At 34.8% G+C, this 19,009-nt stretch overlaps 1 protein-coding gene across 7 annotated transcripts in view; it reads right to left on the bottom strand.

Annotated features, from left to right (window-relative positions):
- ATP8B (ATPase phospholipid transporting 8B) overlaps positions 1-19,009 on the bottom strand; it is a 634,707-nt gene that overhangs the window by 185,136 nt on the left and 430,562 nt on the right. The gene's annotated exons all lie outside the window — the stretch shown is intronic.

Genomic DNA, 19,009 nt, shown 5'->3' with positions numbered 1-19,009 from the left:
TTATATGGTAAAGTACTCTTTGTCCCTTGTGGTAGCTCACGAATAGTGAGAAGCTTTCTAAATTTCTTCTGGAAGCTGAAACAGTTATCTCTGGAAACTTTTCCCGAAATTGCGTCTTTTCGCCGCACAAGATTTCCGTTTCAGTATGTATTGTATAGATAAGTACGTTCACGTAATCAATAAGTCACTCATTACAACAGTAGACTACACGGAGCACTTTAAACTTGACTTGAAGTTTTAAGATTACAACTTTCACCGCCAACTTCTCACAACACAAACAACTAAAGCGAAACTGCAGTTCACTCATTGCTTGTGCGCTGAGAATGCGGACGCACTGTTCCCGATGATTATGCCATCCCTTGGCGGGGAAAGGCTCCTGCAAAACCCGAGCGTCCCCAACTAACCTCATTGTATAATTCAGATGTTTACATTGTGATCGACGGCTAGTATAGAAGTTTAATGAGTCAGTGGCTTACAAAAGAGATGTCGGCAACATTCTTTCGGTCCACAACATTTCTATCAACTTAATCGCGCGTCCGTCTATCTCGAATGCAACGTAATAATAATAATAATAATAATAATAATAATAATAATAATAATAATAATAATAATAATAATAATAGTAATAACCATTCCTTCACTCATCCTCTTCTGCCCTTTTCACTGTAAACTCAGCATTATCCAATCTTCCCTCTTTTCCGCCTTCCTTCTTAGTTTCCACACACAATCCATACATCTCAAGGTTGTCTATCATGTGACATCGTCTGCCCCAAACTCTTTTCCTCGTTCACAATTCTGTAGTGTTCCGGAAAAGTGACACAAGTCAGTTTCCACAAACCTTTTTTTATAATTTATTGACAACTTACGGAACATCTGTTCGCTTGAAAAAAAAAATACATAGGTATTCCTCCCATTACAATAATTCATACAGAAAAAAAATCAAATCTTCATAAACCAGTGTAAGTTGTCAATAAATTATCAAAAAAGGTTTGTGAAAACTGACTTATGTCACTTTTCCCAAGCACTGCAGAATTTCTTCCAGTGTATCCTACAGTAGGCAGTTCCTTCTTAGACAGTGATCCAGTCATTCGTCTTTCTTTTCCTGATCAGTTTCAGCATTATTCTTTCCTCACCCATTCTTTCTAGACCAGCTTCATTTGTTATTTTGTCTGTCCATGTCACATGCTGCTTTCTTCTCCAGATCCACATTTCAAATCCTTCCAGTCGTTTCTCTTCACTTCGTTGTAATGTCTATGTCACTATACCCATACAATGCCATACTCCACACAAAGCACTTCACCAATCGCTTAATAGTCTTTTTTTTTTTTCCGAAGTTCCTTTTTCTATTAAAAGCTTCATATGCCATTGCTATTCTCCTTTTGACTTCCTGTCAGCAGCTTATGTTACTACTTGAAGTACACCCCAAATACTGGAAGCTGTCTGCTTTTTCTACTGCCTCATTTTCGAATTCGCATGTTTACCTTCTACATTTTTCTTCCAATAACCATGATCTTCATCTTGTTTGCATTTACCTTCATCCCATACTGTTCATAGATGCCATTAGCAAATCTAATGCACATTACTTTTCTTCCTTCGTCTATCAATCCTCTCATGTTTTGAAAACAGTTGAACAGAGAAGATGATAAAGTATATCCTTGTCGCACCCCTTTCCTTATTACACTTCCCTCTAACATTTCTTCTCCTATCCTGACTTGGATTCGTTTCATATTACAGAGACTACTAGTAGTTTCCTCTCTTTGCAATCCACACCTACTTAGTCCAGGATCCCTGTAACTTTAAAGTAATCCACTCTGTGAAAAAATGTTCTGATCCACAAATACTACACACACTTCTTTATTCTTCTCGAGGTATCTTTCATCGACTATTTGCAGCAGTCCAATAATGGTATCTATCGTACTTTTTCCCTCTCTGAAGCCAAACTGCTCTTCTTCCATCTCTCCTTCCGCCTTAGAGTATAAACGTCGATTCAGGAGAATCTTCGCCGAGTGCGATCAAGCCTTTTGAGAGGAGAGGTTATCTCCAATCCGGGCTAGCCAATCACGGAGAAGGAGCTTGTGACGTAATTCCTAGACTTGTCAGCTGATCAAACTCACTCAGCGCCTGAGATATACGTCATTCTTTTTCATTACACTCATACATTTTTCGCATATTTAATACAACAATCATAGAAACAATGAACATGTTCAAAAACAATTTATTGAAACTTAAATAGGTATGGTTACTGTTATTAACATATTACAAGATGACGGACTATTGTTTAGCATCGCAAATCTTCAATATACAGTATCTATATCTAATTCAATTGAAAATTTAAATGAAACATAATATGTTTAACATCATCTGTGTTATTATTATTATTATTATTATTATTATTATTATTATTATTATTATTATTATTATTGTTATTATTATTATTACGAGCTTTCAGAAAATTTAAATTTAAATTATGGTTTATTTAACTCGCAACTGCCGAAGTTATATCAGCGTCGCCGGTGTGCCGGAATTTTGTCCCGCAGGAGTTCTTTTATATGCCAATAAATCTACTGACATGAGCCTGTCGCATTTAAGAACACTTAAATGCCATCGCCTAGGCCCGCAACCTCGAGCACAGAAGGCCAGCGCTATACCGACTGTGCTACCCAGGCCGCCAATATATCTTAAGATGGACTAATTAGGATTGGGGAGGAGTCGGATCGTGGATCCTTTCAAATTGGTACTATCGCAGCATTCGGCTGGAAAGATTAGGAAACACGAAACACCCAAAGTCAGGATAGCCGACCCCTGGGATCGAACCCCGGACCTCCCGAATACAAGGCAGGATATTATTCCATCGTTTTCGGTCAATAATAATAATAATAATAATAATAATAATAATAATAATAATAATAATAATTTAAGGGAGGTGGGATATGATGATAGAGAATGGATTAATCTTGCTCAGGATAGGAACCAATGGCGGGCTTATATGAGGGCGGCAATGAACCTCCGGGTTCCTTAAAAGCCAGTAAGTATAATAATAATAATAATAATAATAATAATAATAATAATAATAATAATTTTAAAAATAAAAGTCACTTCGAAGAAGTTTTCGTTCATTTTATGATCTCGCTTCTGTGATCTTCCATTTTCCGCAGTATTTTCCTTCCTTGACCACTGGCTATCATAATTTTCCTTCAATTCGTTAGCGCATCTTATTTCTTGTCGTTCATTTTATGATCTCGCTTCTGTGATCTTCCATTTTCCGCAGTATTTTCCTTCCTTGACCACTGGCTATCATAGTTTTCCTTCAATTCGTTAGCGCATCTTATTTCTTGTCTCTCCATATTCCTTCCCATTGCTCACAATCTCGATCTTACGCAGTAATCTCTAAGTTCAATGTTTCTGATCCAGTCGTATAAAGCGCCAAATTCATTTTCAAATTCAAATCTATGACCATCTCATACCAAATATATTAGACTGATTATCATCAAATGTGTGTGTGTGCTAAGCGAGACAAATGAAATGAATTTTAATAAGGCTACATGAGCAAGAATAATGAGTAGCTGCGCTCTAGAAGAGTCCAACATGAACGACCCTAAAGAGAATGTATATTCTATCTAACACATCAAGATAACACATGTTTCCGTATGGCTATTTGCATGTGGTTTTCAAGATATAACCTTGTGAACCACCAATGCTAATTATACAGTATCGGAATAGAACTTCAGAAATGACCTTACGCCGTCACTACGCCGCGCCGGTCACGCTACGTGCAACGAAGACGATGCATGGATATCTAGTAATCGAAATACAAAACAGAACCCTTCCCTGACCACGTTTCTGCGATCTCGTTGAAATCAATTTATGTATTTATTGAGGGTTTTTCATGTCCCTGTCGGGGTTCACCAGTAGCTCATTATTTCAACTTTTTAAATGACACTGTATATGAATATATAGTGAGATTCCAGTGACGTGGGTCAGCACAACAATGAAATTAATTAAATTAATAATTAATTACGCTGGTTGCGACAATTTAATTGCAGCAGTTATATTAACATTTTCAGAAACATATTTTCCTCTCTAATTGCGAATATACCAGGAATGTACAAAGTTACGCTCGATTTCTATTTATGCAAGTATACCGCGTGTACAAGGATTAGTTATTTTAGTATTATTATTGTTACTTTGTGAAGCTATTGTTGAGTGTAAGAAGTATTACTGTGTCATAGTTATGATTGGTTTCAGGTAACTAGGATGTTGAAACAAATAATACTTCTCGCATTCAAAATCGCGCGTAACGTTTTACACTTGACATATCAGGTATAACTGAATAGGAGGGGGGGGGGGTTGGGATAATTTGGGTATACAGAATAGAAGGTAAGGTAGCACATTAATTGTAGGATGTGATTCCTTAAAATATAACGAACAAAAAAGTCTAATACCATTTTGCTCGTTTTTGAAGAAATAATATTTTTATGCCGACATTTCGATCGCGAATTTTACGAATACTTTTTAAAATACGGTTTAATTTCTTTTATAACAACGAAGAGAACGTTTGTTATGTTCACGTTGGAGTTAGAAAATTCACAGATTTCGAATTAATCGATAGAAGAAACATTGGAATCATTGATTGTCGAGTCACGTACAGAAGGTCTAAAAATCTGGCATCGCTGTCGAGACGGCAGACGGTTTGCGTAGTACTCGCAACTGATCAGCTGTTGTGACGGTGCATATTATGATACACTGCTTACCCTTTACCCATTTCAGAGAGTGCTGACGACCACTGGCATAGAGGATGAATGATAAAAAGCAACTTGGAAAGCTTATATTAATGATCATATGAAAATTATTCGAAGTAAAAACCATCTAAAATATAAAAATACAGAGAAATCAAATTTATCAAATTTGTATTATTTTGTAGGTAGGTACAGTTCACATGGAAGCAGTAAGTTATCCGGCATTACATCACCTCCTCCAATATAAATAAGGTGAGTCACCTTTACGGCGGAACAGTGCAGTGTGATGACACAGTAGTGTCTGTCATTCTAACGCAACGCTTCGATACAGGAGACCAGGGATGTCAAGCGCGGACATATTGTACCCTCTGACAAGGAGTCTACAGACTTTCCGCTTATAGAATTGCATGCAGACATACGCTTAAAAAAATTCTACGTCACTGTTACACATCTTTTAAAGGCTAGAAATGTCTGCGCTTGACATGTCCGCAGTAGACTATTATAAGGCAGAGAATTTTTCTAATGGAAACTTATTAGAGTAACAAAAACTCTGTAAACTTGTTAAAGAGTGCATTCGTAAGTTTCGTTACAAATATGCGGAATCTCGCATTCTCAAATTATACATGGACCTTTCTATGTATATGATAACAACATTAATATATTAAGAAAACTTAAATTTCAACATAAATTCAAAATTACACATTTACACACATCTGTATTGCTATATTGCTTCCCCGAAAATATCGGAGTTCTGAGAAACAAGGATTTCACAATACTGATAGGAAATATCTGACTAATCTCGCTATCACCAATGGCATCTTTAGCAGATAAGTACCGGTACACAATTAATATAGCATGGTTAAATAACTGATAGACTGAAAAGAATAAAAATTGAACACAAAATCATCCTAAATCTTTACACCTCAAGCAGAAGTTATCTGTTTTCAACTCCTCTTTCTGATAAACTACATACGAAGTAATCAATTTAAGCCAACAATAATTTAAAGTTTCAACTTTTTTTTTGTAAATACTTTCTTAGCAATGCAATAAACTACATGGACGTTGTGTTGGTCATACTTCAGTTGAAGCTCTGCAACGCCAACGCAACACTGCAATACAAAGGCAGGATATTGTATATGCCCACTCTCATCTGCCTTGCCCTTCCAAAATGACCTCTGCTCCCAAGATTTAAACTCCATACGACTATCCGTGAACTATGTCTCTTCATTCTTACATACTGAGCTTATTAAGAAAGTCAATACAGAGTCGAGATATATGTATCCGTTTATCAAATTTATGTTCACTTTCCTTCCTGATAATTTCTACTATGACACAGAAATCGCCGACATGCAACCAGCTGAACGTTAATATAACTTCAATTTTGAAAGTCAGCCAGTTCTGAATGTTATTACGAAGTGGCATATTTTACATTTTAAGGGTACCCTGTAGGCAAAAATTCTTGAAATTTCTTTTTCCGTTCTTTATACTATAAAATACTACATTCTTTTCTGTTTAATTTTGGTACCTTTAAACGGCGTAGGCTCTGGATTAGGACGGGGTTCTTGTGTATAGCCACAGGGAGCAATTTGCAACTTCTTTTCTTTTTCTATACAGCATACACTATATGAAACTAAAAGGTTTACATATAAATACAAACATGTTGAAAATTGAATCCAGTTTTTCCGCAAAGTTATTTTTGTGACATTAACGAACAATTTTCTCAGGAGCTATACGCCACAGAGCCATGAAATTTTTACAGCATGTTTGTGTATCATCTGGCAATCTTTTGGCATTTTTTTGGAAGCTCTTGAACCCATAATAGTCATAACTCAATTTTGATTTCGGGTAAAAATGTTGAAAATATTTGTCTCTTGGAGAAAAAATTCATAAAAAATACACTTCATGTTTAAAGGACTAAAAAATGACAATATATACAGAAATGTAAAATATAATGCAGAAAATTTGGTTAACATATCACAAATAGTTTCTGAGAAAACTGTTCCTAAACTATAGTGATTTAACATTGCTTGTATAGGACGAACAGTCTCCACTTAATGAAAACGATTTAATTCTTTTTCTAATCATGCGACACTAATTTAAATAATCGATAATAGCTCTATTACAAGATTTTCTCTATACTATCGAATTAATCGTACCTACAAATTGTAAATAAACTCTTCATACTAATTTCAGTTCATAAACATCTAAACATATAGTATAACCTCCATACGAACAAGAACTTAAAAACTAAGTTAGGTTTTTTAAAAATCTGAACATATTAAGAATTATCGTGTCCACAGACTGCAAAAAATAAGCTCTCGGAAGTAATTTCGGTTCATAAAAACCTAAACAGGCCTAACAAATGATAATTTAACATTCTAATATCGAATATGAAGACTACAGATATATCAGAAGTAAGTTATTGTATTCGTCCAACATAGATAGTTCAGTACAGCTGTAAAACATTCCAGTTGTTTACCACAATTCTAGACAAAATCAATTATTTTACAAGACCGATACTGAATTTGAAGAGCGTCAATGCGTTGAAACATAATGAATTACATGAATAATTTTAAAACAATGGAAGAATTAAAATGGCTTTCGAATTGGATGTCCTCATACTGATGCTATTTTTATGGTAAAACATATAGGCTAATAGAGAAACGAAGAGAATTTAATTTGAAAAATCACATCACTTTTGATCGGGTAGATGGGTAGATAGGAAGAAACTGTGGGACATAATGTATACGCGAGGCTATTCGAAACATCTAATAAAATATGTATTAAATAGTATTAATGATATACGCGAAATGTGTTAAAAACTTGATTTTATGCTTGAAAAATACAAATGTCTTAATGAATGTCCAAAATTAAGTGAAATATATAAGTGAATTTTCGTGAAATTGATATAAATCCACGAAATTACTTGATAATTACGATATTTTCAACCAAAAACAGGTTTTATGGAGAATTCGCACGAAAAATGACTCTTTCTTCCAAATAAAACGTGAAATTTTTCTTAATTAAAATATGGATAAACATTTCCACATACTTGATTGTTCGGCATTACATGCGTGTGACATCTGACAACGACGTACGCATAGTTTCAGCGACTACTTTCAGGAAGCAGCGCAAGCAGACAAAGATTTTTTCTCTTTCCCGTAACTGCCTTCATGAGAATCAAGAAAGTAGTTCCGACATCCGCTCACAGCCGAATGAAATTTAATTATGAATTATTAAATTATTAAATTTAAGTAATAATGCAAACAATTTTCTGTTACTTTCAAAGAGATTGTTTCAACAGTAATTTTTAAAAATGTTATTTTATTATTTTTTAGGGTGTGAAATATGCTTGAAATTGCTTGCTTTTACGAAATATTCACTATAATTAAATCATTCTGATCGCCGAAATCAGGGTAAAATAATAATCATAAAAACACACCCCCATTAATTACATAGTCATATATTATATAATATGTATGAAAACAGGATAATAAAATTATACAACGAATAAATAAATCTACATATTATTTGAATTTACCTTATTGAAAATAAATTAGTTGTTCTTCAGTTTTAAATTCGTGTGCAAATGTACCCATAGTCTGAACTTTCTATCATCTTCATGATGAGTTGATTATGAATTAATAACGGAGTAGTTGGCTGCTAATTCTGTTTTGTAAACTTCTTCAAGGAAAGAACAAAGTGTGTGTACTCTAACAACTATAACTAGAGCTCGGAATTTTAGGCGCTAAAAATCGGGAAAATATATTTTATTTTTTATGTGATAAAAATCGGGAAAATGTGACAAAAAAAGGAAAATATTTAATTATGTTTCAATCATTTTATGTGAATATAAACAATATGCTGTCTCGCCAACTTCTGAAGAATTACAGTACACTATGAGATTCATCCTCAAGTTGTCTATCACAAATGACTGATGATTATCGCGGAACACTGCCTTGTACTGGGAAAAAGAACGCCCTGGGCATTGAGAAACAACATGAACTCCCCAGAGACATGTTTATGATTGGAAACGAAAACAAATGCAGCTGATGTTTATTATAATTGCTTTATGATAACTTACAAGGCACTCCTAAATGACACAACAGTGTTTATGTGTTAGTTACAGTACAATTTTTTAGTGTGTCAGCTCTTATCGCTTGTGGTGAGAGAATTCCGAGAAACAGTTGCCAGCTGTGACGTCTAAGCAACTGCACTGAACATTCGGGTGATGATTAACCTGAAATCGAGAATTATTTGATGAAATTTTAATTTTTGTCTGTTTTTATGTGAATGTTTGAAAATACTGTATGTATTTACATAACAAATTCGAAATATGTTTTTTTATGTGAAATAAAATTTAAAATATATACTCAGGTGACCTTGTCCGGAACTTAAAACACCTTAAAACACAATTACGAGTTTCTATTACATTGCAAATAAAATATTTATTCACCTAAGAATCCTAGCCCTAGTTATGACAAGAGCAACTACTCCCCGCTTTTGTTTCATTGAACTACTGCACAACAATAAGCATTCCCAAACATCCCTAACTATTATACTTGACTCTAACATCCTCTACCCACCTTTCCTCTGTTTCACTTCTCAGTTGGCGCGCCAGCAGCCCGAGTGTCAAGTGCGTAATTTTGTTGTATTTTCAGACCGAGAGTGAAGTGAGTAAATTTGTTGTATTTTGTGTGCGGTTTTCCCATTCACAAGGGTTCTGTGGTGAAGCTGTCAAGATAAAACTAAACATGATACAGTGCTCAACGTAAAGAAGAAAGTGTGGCTTGCTTGAACCTGGATCTTTCAAACTCACAATAAAATGCGTACAGTAAACATTTGTCGAGTAATCTCATGTGATGTTGAACGATCATTTTTAGCATTCATAAATATCCTTGTAAATAACAAAGTATGAAAACAAAGTTGTTAGTCGTGTTTTGAAACCACAAAAGGTAAGGTAAACAAAGGATCGCTTTGGGAGATCTTGACACTTTTAAGAATATTAGCCATTGCGAATACTGTTCCTAGTGAAAAAAGTTTGAACTACACAAGATCTGTGTTGACTGTGGTAGTAATCTCTGTGTAAGTGAATTTCGTGTTATACGTTCACAGTAATGTGAGCTACTCTTTTCTTTTTGGTCAAGAAATGTAATATCCCATCTTTAGTTCATTGTACTTTGAATGGATGTGCGTGATATTAGTAGATGCACAAATTATTGCATATACATTTTACAGCTTAGTAAAGGCGTTAAAGTGATTATCCTCAAACAATTATCTTTGTTACGGGTGTGATGTCATCTTTTGAATGGAGGTGTAATTCGGAGAGATTTCAACACTGCGTTTTGGGGAGATCTCGACATGCACTTCTGGATTCGCCCATACGTGCTACATGCCCTGCCCATCTCAAACGTCTGGATTTAATGTTCCTAATTATGTCAGGTGAAGAATACAATGCGTGCAGTTCTGCGTTGTGTAACTTTCTCCAGTCTCCTGCAACTTCATCCCTCTTAACTTCAAATATTCTAAAGGCTACATAATAATAATAATAATAATAATAATAATAATAATAATAATAATAATAATAGTGTAGTTCCTGGGTAGCTTAGTGGTAGAGCTTTGGTGCGCTAAGCCAAAGGTGCCGGGATCGATATCCGGTCTCGGAACAATTTTTTCCTTGAAATTACTCCATTTGCTTCACGGGGAGCTATACCTGAAAGCCAGATTTGCATAATATATACTCGTACGTCACTGTAGGTACGTTAACAGAAAACCACAATTCTAGTCACACAGAGTTTGTATGCACTCAAAGTTGGGTTCCTAGCGCCTTGTCAGACCACTTGAGGTATGTGGATATAAAGGGAAAAATTGAGACGGTGTCGGGAGTAGGTCCTGGAGTAGCTCAGTCGGTAAAGCGTTGGTGCGCTAATCCAAAGGTCTCGGGATCGATACCCGGCGCCGGAACAATTTTTTCCTTGAAATTATTCAATTCTGCTTCACAAGGAGGTATACCTAAAAACCAGAATTGCATAACATGTCCATTGTCTATACATATTAGTGGGAAAAATTAGAATAAAATATGCACAAACTGGTACCAAAATTAGCATTTTTCCTTAGCGTGTTGAGATGTCTCTAAACGACCCTATATCCAATATTATCATTCTCGTTCTGTTTTTTTAGAAAGATAGTAAACCTCACAAAAATTGATTTTGCATACTTTTGCATATTTCTTGTTTTATTATACCGGTACATATTTTAGTCTTTATTTGTGCATATAAACCCTAGCCCTAGTTATGGCAGTTTTTACTACCTCTCCATTTAGGACCCAACTACAGTATATACCATTATGAAATAAATACGAAAAGAAGCAAGTTAGAGAAGAATAGTGTTCTTCTAACAATCGAGGGTTTTGCATATCCCTACTGGATTTTACTCTAATTCTATCTTTTGACATTTTTCCGATGTGCAATAGAGGAACATGCTGCAGGATCCCCATGATATAGTGTTAGCACGGTGACAGGCCTCTATGTAAGACAACATGGGACATAGATTAGACCTAACATAGGACTAAGTCATATCCTAGAAGAGATTTGAACCGACAACTGTGGATTCCATGCGACGTTAAACGTATACGCAATAGCCATTGTGCGGTCGGCAATGGTGGACACTTAAAAATAGCATGAGCTATTATTGTATTGCGTATTAACGCATTACATATTAACGGTATAATTCTGTGCGTAGCACTATCGAGGTATCAAAGGCGACACTGCATTAAATATCGGAGGTCTTCCGTCTTGGGGGTTCTTAAAAAAACAGCCAAAGACGAGCGATAATTTTTTTCTTACTGCCGCGGCCATGAAAGCAAAGTTCCAACCCACATGGCTGCATGACGTGAATCGGTGTCAATACTTCACCTTTCAGTGTCTATTCATTTAATTTGTTTGCTTAATGTATTCCATTCAAAGTCCTGTCAATAACAACATGAATAAGAACATCGCAGAATTATGAGTTCTCTTTTCTAACACACGTCAGGTAAAACGTGCCAATTTTGCGTCTCTCAAGCGAACAATAGCTTTCGTTAATGATGGTTACATTGCTATTACTCGTAATTTGAATAGTTTGATATGTAAAGATATTCACCACTTTTTCATTAAAATTACGATGCGCAGTGCAACTCTCATAACAATGCTTGCTCATATGTCCAATCGATCAATATCTTAACGTGAAGGTTAACTCGTTTTCATCCTGAAATATATTGCATCAGAAATCTGATATTTTTTCTACATGTTTATGGCTGCAGGGTTACCATAGGACACCCTTAATTGCAAACTGAACGCCAGAAACAGCTCCAGAGGAAATTACTTTATGGTCTGGTATTTCATGTCATAGGTCTATTGTCATTTCATTGTGTCAACAAAAATTAATCTTAGTCCGTTAAATTTACTACAAAAACGAATAATTAAAATTTATTTGAAGAAACGTTGTGATTATCTGTAGTAATGTCACGAGAGGTCTGAGATCTGCCGATAAATCCACGAGCGTAGCGAGTGGATTTATCTGGGAAATCTCAGACCTCGAGTGACATTTATTAGGACTATTTCGTGAATAAAATAAAAATGTAAATAATATATCCCTAAAATTCGATCACAAAATATTAATAATTGTATATTTACGAATACTTAACCTATTCAGACATTGTGAAGTTGAAATAGATGAATATCGATTACTGCAATAAAGAAATTCGATGTTATTATTCAGTTAATGCCAATTGCGAAAAGCGAAATACAGGTTTAACAATGTTAATTACATGCACTGCACTTTTCTCTTATTATTATAATATAAATACATTTTCATTATCTGCTGAAATCATTATTTAATTTAAAATGTTATAATATAATTACAGTAACCTGATTAATACATTAATTAAATGAAGAATTGTTGAAAACGCAGTTATCTAATCTGAATGAAGGAATGTAATTTTTTTCAGATAGCCTACAATGGACATGGAATTGGAAGATGAAGATGTATTTTATAGGCTACAGTTATAGGTTAGATTACCTGTGTCAGCACGACCAGTGTCAGCTGTGCCTTATTTCGACCGTTAACTACGTGCTACAGGAAAGCATTTTTTATAGCTCGACAAACGCTTTCTCGCTGTAGTGTAAGGCTGCATCTACACAGTTCAATATTCCAATCGCGCATGCATGCAATCTGGGAAGAATATTGAAAGAATCAAGTTTAAAACGTACGTTAAATTAAGATGCATGAAGATTTTATGTCTACATGGAGCGCCGTTTTGAACGTAGTCTTCACTGCGTAAATATATTAATTAATATTAATATCAATCTTGCATTCATTGCTTTAAAGTTGAAAGAAATGTTTAACCGTATAGTTGCATCTTAATGTATTCATGATCATCAATTTACGGGGAAACAGTTGGCGACAACGACTAAACAAAAGAACGACCATGCGATAAATTGATAGCGATAAATCTAGCTGCAAAAATTATCGCAAAGTGTGACTGTGATTGGTTGGAATTCAAAATTTCATTACACTTCATTGGTCGAAAATGGAATGACGTCATATAAACGAAATAGTCCAACTAAATTTATTTATTCTGAATTTAATGTATTCAATATTGAACAAATTTATAAATACACTGTTAAAATTTTATCATAAATATCGTAATAAGTTTATATTACAGGCATATAATCATGACAAAAGACGAAATAATAATTCAACATTAGTAAACCTAAATGTTTCACATCTGCTGGTCTACAGCATAGTATTAATTTTGGCACTCGGTTGTATAATTCTTTAGCTAAATTACACCCAGAACTTCTAACATGTAACCCACTAACATAACAAGAAAATTAGAAACGTGTTAATGTCTTCAATTTGATTAAATAAATTTATAGCCTATGTATATGAATTAATCAGCATATATTATATTTGTATTCTATAATTTCGGAATATATATTTTTCATAAATTGTCCTACTTTATTTACGTACGATATTCTTCTTCTCTATGTTAATATTATATTATATAATTTTCATTGTAGCTGTAATTTTAATTTTAGTTCCTATTTTATTTTATTTTCTATATTCTTTTTATATTGATAATGTGTCTGAACTGCAACCGAACGCGAGCGCTGTTCATTCGGTCCTCAAATTTTGTTAATATTATTGTATCCTCTTTCTGTATTGATTGTATTATTTTATTTCTATTTATATTGTTGTAATTATATTCTGTAGTCTGATATTCTATTCTGTAGTCTTTGTTGAAATAAATAAATAAATGATTGAATAAATAAATAAATAAATAAATAAATAAATAAATAAATAAATAAATAAATAATCGTGTTACGAAACAGCGACCGGACGTGGTGTTTCACAGAGATGAATGTCGAGTAATACTATAACGAATATAAAGACATTTCGCTTAATACAACTATCACCAATTTCATCGACGTTAAATAACCGGATAGATGATGCAGCGTCGCTAAGTAATCGGCTTTTATAAACTGCGCAATTTCTTAGAATTTCAGCGCTAATTATTTTGTGTTATTCAAAAACTTAAAGGCTGTGCTGTGCAATGTTATTATTAAAACGTTTTATTAGAGTTGCCAGAATTCCCAATTTTTGCGGGATTTCCCGAAATTTAGAGAATTTATGTTATAATTTCCGTCAAACGTATTGCATGAATGTTTTAAGAGACAACATGAACAACAGTTACAGTAAAGTACTCCTATCATGTGTATGAGAATGTTGCTAAAATGGTTGTCAGGTGTAAAGAAGTGTATTTCTGAATATAGAAGAATTATACACAATTAAAATATAGATTAGTAATAAACTGCACATTATCTTAAATAATTAATTTTCGTTTACATACATAAATTTAATCATTTTAATCAGTGTCTGGAGATTCATTATTTCGACAAAAGAGCTCACTCATCTCAAGAAAATATGCCTCATTGTGTTCTAACACAGTCTACTGTATAACAATCTTCTCACATAAAGCTTTCCCTACTAAAGTGTGTCGTTTATATACAATTTTCACAAATTTCGGTTAATGAAATCAGAAGAAATTATGTTTTCCAGTCTTCCATTTTAAGATGAAGAGCTTTCGGCTGAGAATGACAAATTATTCCATATCCTGCTCTTAAGAGTTAAGAAATCGGCAATTTGATATTGATAAGGAAACTCACAGACATGACTGACTGACTGGTCCGTTTCCTTTTCGGGAAACTAGTTTAATAGACTAATGTAGCTTCCATAATCAAGAACATACAGGTCATAACAATCAAAACTGAAAATACATACGGTCCTTAACGAAACAGATCGATTACCGTCTGCATAAAGGCAGTTACAAAGGAATGGAAAGTTGAATTCTGTAACACGTAAGTTCATTTTAGAAAAAGTTCAATTCTCAATAGAATAAAGCTGTCATGACGTCCTTCACATGGTCGCCCTTGAGATATTTATTGTCATGTTCTGCATTCAATGTAATTTCCACTAATCGGTATTAATATGATCTGTCATTCGCAGAATAGCTATATTTTTACATGTTTAGTTAAAATATGGCATTGGTATAAATTATAGGGCAATTATTTTCCTGTCAACTAAAGTCAGAAATGATTGTGTGCGAGGGTGGATGTAACAAAAAAATTATAATTATATTGCGTAGCCCAATGAGAGTGTATTCTTCTGTTATGTGATCATGATAATGAATGGCTATTACACGCTTAGTGTTAGTTTTCTCTACTTTTTATTTTAAGGAAGTATTCACGCGTGTAGATTATTAACTACTAAGATCGTACAAGTGTGCTGTAACGCGAACAAGCACGAGAAGTACTTTCAATAATTATAATCATCCCGTAATGCAACGTACGACTACAAGGATGTACATCAATTGATCGCAAAAGGATTAAAATTCATCAGTTGAGCGCGGGGTCAGTTTTGGGTATACATCAGTTGAATGCGGTGATCACTTTTCCTTAGGCTTAGTGATGACACGTAGCGTGTGAGAAAATCTGTGTCCAGTGTAAATCAGGCTTGGTGGAGAAAAATTCAGTCCTTGGGCTTTCTAATAAGTATAAAGATAACAATATCGATAACGGTAAATAGTTGCACTGGGTATTCGGTCTTTTATTTCTTTCTCAAAATGAAGTCGGAGATGCATTTGTTCAAGATTTAGTTAGCAACCAACCTGTTAATGAAAGTATCACAGTCTGGGCTGATTATTTGGTATCAAATGTCATAAAACTGGATTCGTTATTTTCCCTTGAAATATGGGCGTCCGATACAGTTACATCAAACAGAACTAATAATGCATGTGAGGCGTTCCACAAAGCGTTCTCTCTGAATTTTAATAGTGCTCACCCTCAGACACAATACATTTGTTTCTTTAAGTCATTGAGACACAAACTGGCACATATATTAAAACGAATGACAACGGGAATACTGTTAGAGCCAATCCTACATATAAAAGGAGGAAACAGTAGGCCTATATAGAAGAATATTACTTTGTAGATATAGACGCGGAAATATTACTAGAATTGGTTTTCTACAGAGAGTGGCCTACTGTCATCCAAGAAAGTGACCTAGATATTAAACAATCCATTACTGGTACTGGAACAAATATTTTAAACTCTGACAAGTACCAAGTTATCGGTACGAGCATTTTAAATTCTGACAAGTACCAATTTATCGATACTAGCATTTTTACGAGAGCAGCATTTTTAACCAAACCTGTCAATGTGCAGAGAGTCCTAAGTCCCTACAAAATGGGAAGGGAAATTGCTGCGGCTCGTGTTAAACTGACAGCCGCGCTCAACTGATGCATCTCAAAACTGACCGCGGCGCTCAACTGATGCATCCCAAAACTGACTGCCGCGCTCAACTGATGCATCTCAAAACTGACCGCCGCGCTCAACTGATGCATCCCAAAACTGACCGCCACGCTCAACTGATGCATCTCAAAACTGACCGCCGCGCTCAACTGATGCATCCCAAAACTGACCGCCGCGCTCAACTGATGCATCTCAAAACTGACCGCCGCGCTCAACTGATGCATCCCAAAACTGACCGCCGCGCTAAACTGATGCATCCCAAAACTGACCGCCGCGCTCAACTGATGCAACCCAAAACTGACCGCCGCGCTCAACTGATGCATCCCAAAACTGACCGCCGCGCTAAACTGATGCATCCCAAAACTGACCGCCGCGCTCAACTGATGCAACCCAAAACTGACCGCCGCGCTCAAATGATGCATTCAGTTCAGGTAAAATTTTCTCTTGCCCTCAACTGACGAACTCCACGACTACAACACGTGTTCGTCTGCAATGACGTTATGTGGGGAGCGCACAGCTTTTGTTTATGAAATCGGGCTTTGTATGTAATGAAAACTGCAAGAGAAGCTAAAATGTCTCAATGAAAATTTATCCTTTTTCGATCACATCGGAAATAGCGTAATCAGAGAAAGGAAATTATTGATTCTGTTAAATGTCAAGTAGAACGCAATGTTGTAAATATATCGCTGTCTCAATTTTGCGCGAACGAATTTCGCTACTGTATCATTTCGACTATATTAAGACGCTATTTGATTTTATGAGCTATAGCCTATACTCGCTCATAGAAAAAAGTACAATATCATTTCAACCTTCAGGGAAACATACACCTACTACGGCGAATTATGCACGCCAGAACATAGGCTAAATATTTATCAGGTTAATGAGTTAAATAATTTCAAACTGAACGGTCGGTAAAATACTTAGATAAATATGTTAAGTAAGCTACAGTCATTTAACAAATAACATATAATATTACAGCAATGTCCCTCGGATTTCTAGTAGTGTTATTTTAAAATCAATAGGTATGTGGTGTTTTAACTCCTATGAAATAATCCATTAAAGTTTCATAACATTCGTCCAATTAAATTTCAACATAAATAATACAACCTCTTCAGCAATATTTTCGAAATAATTCACATTTACCAATAAAACTTGCAAGTAACGCAATTCGTCACACTGCCTAACGGGGTATTAGTTGTTCAATACAAACGAACATAAAACTTTTTTCACTTGTACACTCAGACAGCCACGCAACTAGAATAAAAGATGAAGAGTAATCTTGTGCATATTTTACCACTATAACCCTTAAAACTTGATGTCCCCATCATTACCACTTCCTCTTTTTATCGCTCCCTACAGCCTTCCGCCTCCACTTAAAAACTCCCCTTCCTTAACTTTTCAATTCTCAACACACTAATGACTATTGGTTTTAAATTTTAACGCTGGCGTCAGATTTGTACAGAAGGATTAATAAAACAACATACAGAACCTGAAACTAGAGCTCGAAGTTCCTAAAATTCGGATCTGAAAATATTTTTATTGAACATTTAATAACTCAAACGATCAATACAGTGGCAACATATGGTCGTAATAAAATAGGGTAGAAATGAGAAAATACTTTCAAGTTAAAGAACCAGAAATAGAAGAGCTTACAGATACACGTTAAGAAAATGACGGAAAACAGTTTAACCACAGTCTAGTATTTAGTATATACAGTCACGAAGCTTGAGCTATGAGGGTGCTAGGAACAATTGACTGTCCTGGTGCTATTTCGCATTGTCTGTAATGAGGCGATATTAGCGATCCTGGTGGTTACCAACTATCTATGGATGCATATTTACTACGTATTGAGCTACGTGACTGTATATGCTAGACTGTAGTTTAACTGCGAATCTTTGCAAATTTACTCGTATTATTAATAATAATAATAATAATAATAATAATAATAATAATAATAATAATAATAATAATATTTGGGCCCCAGATGTTTCCCACGAATAAATTCTGATGTCTCTTATCCTAGATCATATTACTGTATGTAACAGATTGATTATCCCCGTGTTAAAATCGGCAGCACTTTCAAGAGAACAACCGCCAGGATCGTCACCCGTCCGCAGTAAACGAAAGCGAGATGGCAGTACAATCGCTAATGCAATTCAAATGGGAATTATGATGTAACTCCTTATGTAAGAACTAGATAGCAGCATAATAAACCTGACAAAAGTTGTTACCGTCAAAGTCTATAAAGTCCAGCAATCTGGGTATATAATTATCTAGGCTCTTATTAACAGGTTTAAAGTGTAGGGATAGTTTTTGAGAAGAACGTAACATTAGATAAGCTGTAGAGAATTTCACAAATACTGATGAACTGTAGAATTTATATATTTTACATACGAATATTCCAACATTTCTAGATAAAAT

Source organism: Periplaneta americana, chromosome 4 (assembly GCF_040183065.1).
Source record: "Periplaneta americana isolate PAMFEO1 chromosome 4, P.americana_PAMFEO1_priV1, whole genome shotgun sequence".
In the NCBI taxonomy this organism is placed as follows: Eukaryota; Metazoa; Arthropoda; class Insecta; order Blattodea; family Blattidae; genus Periplaneta; species Periplaneta americana.
The sequence above is the reverse complement of the archived record's forward strand: the minus strand, read 5'-3'. Positions and strand labels throughout refer to the sequence as shown.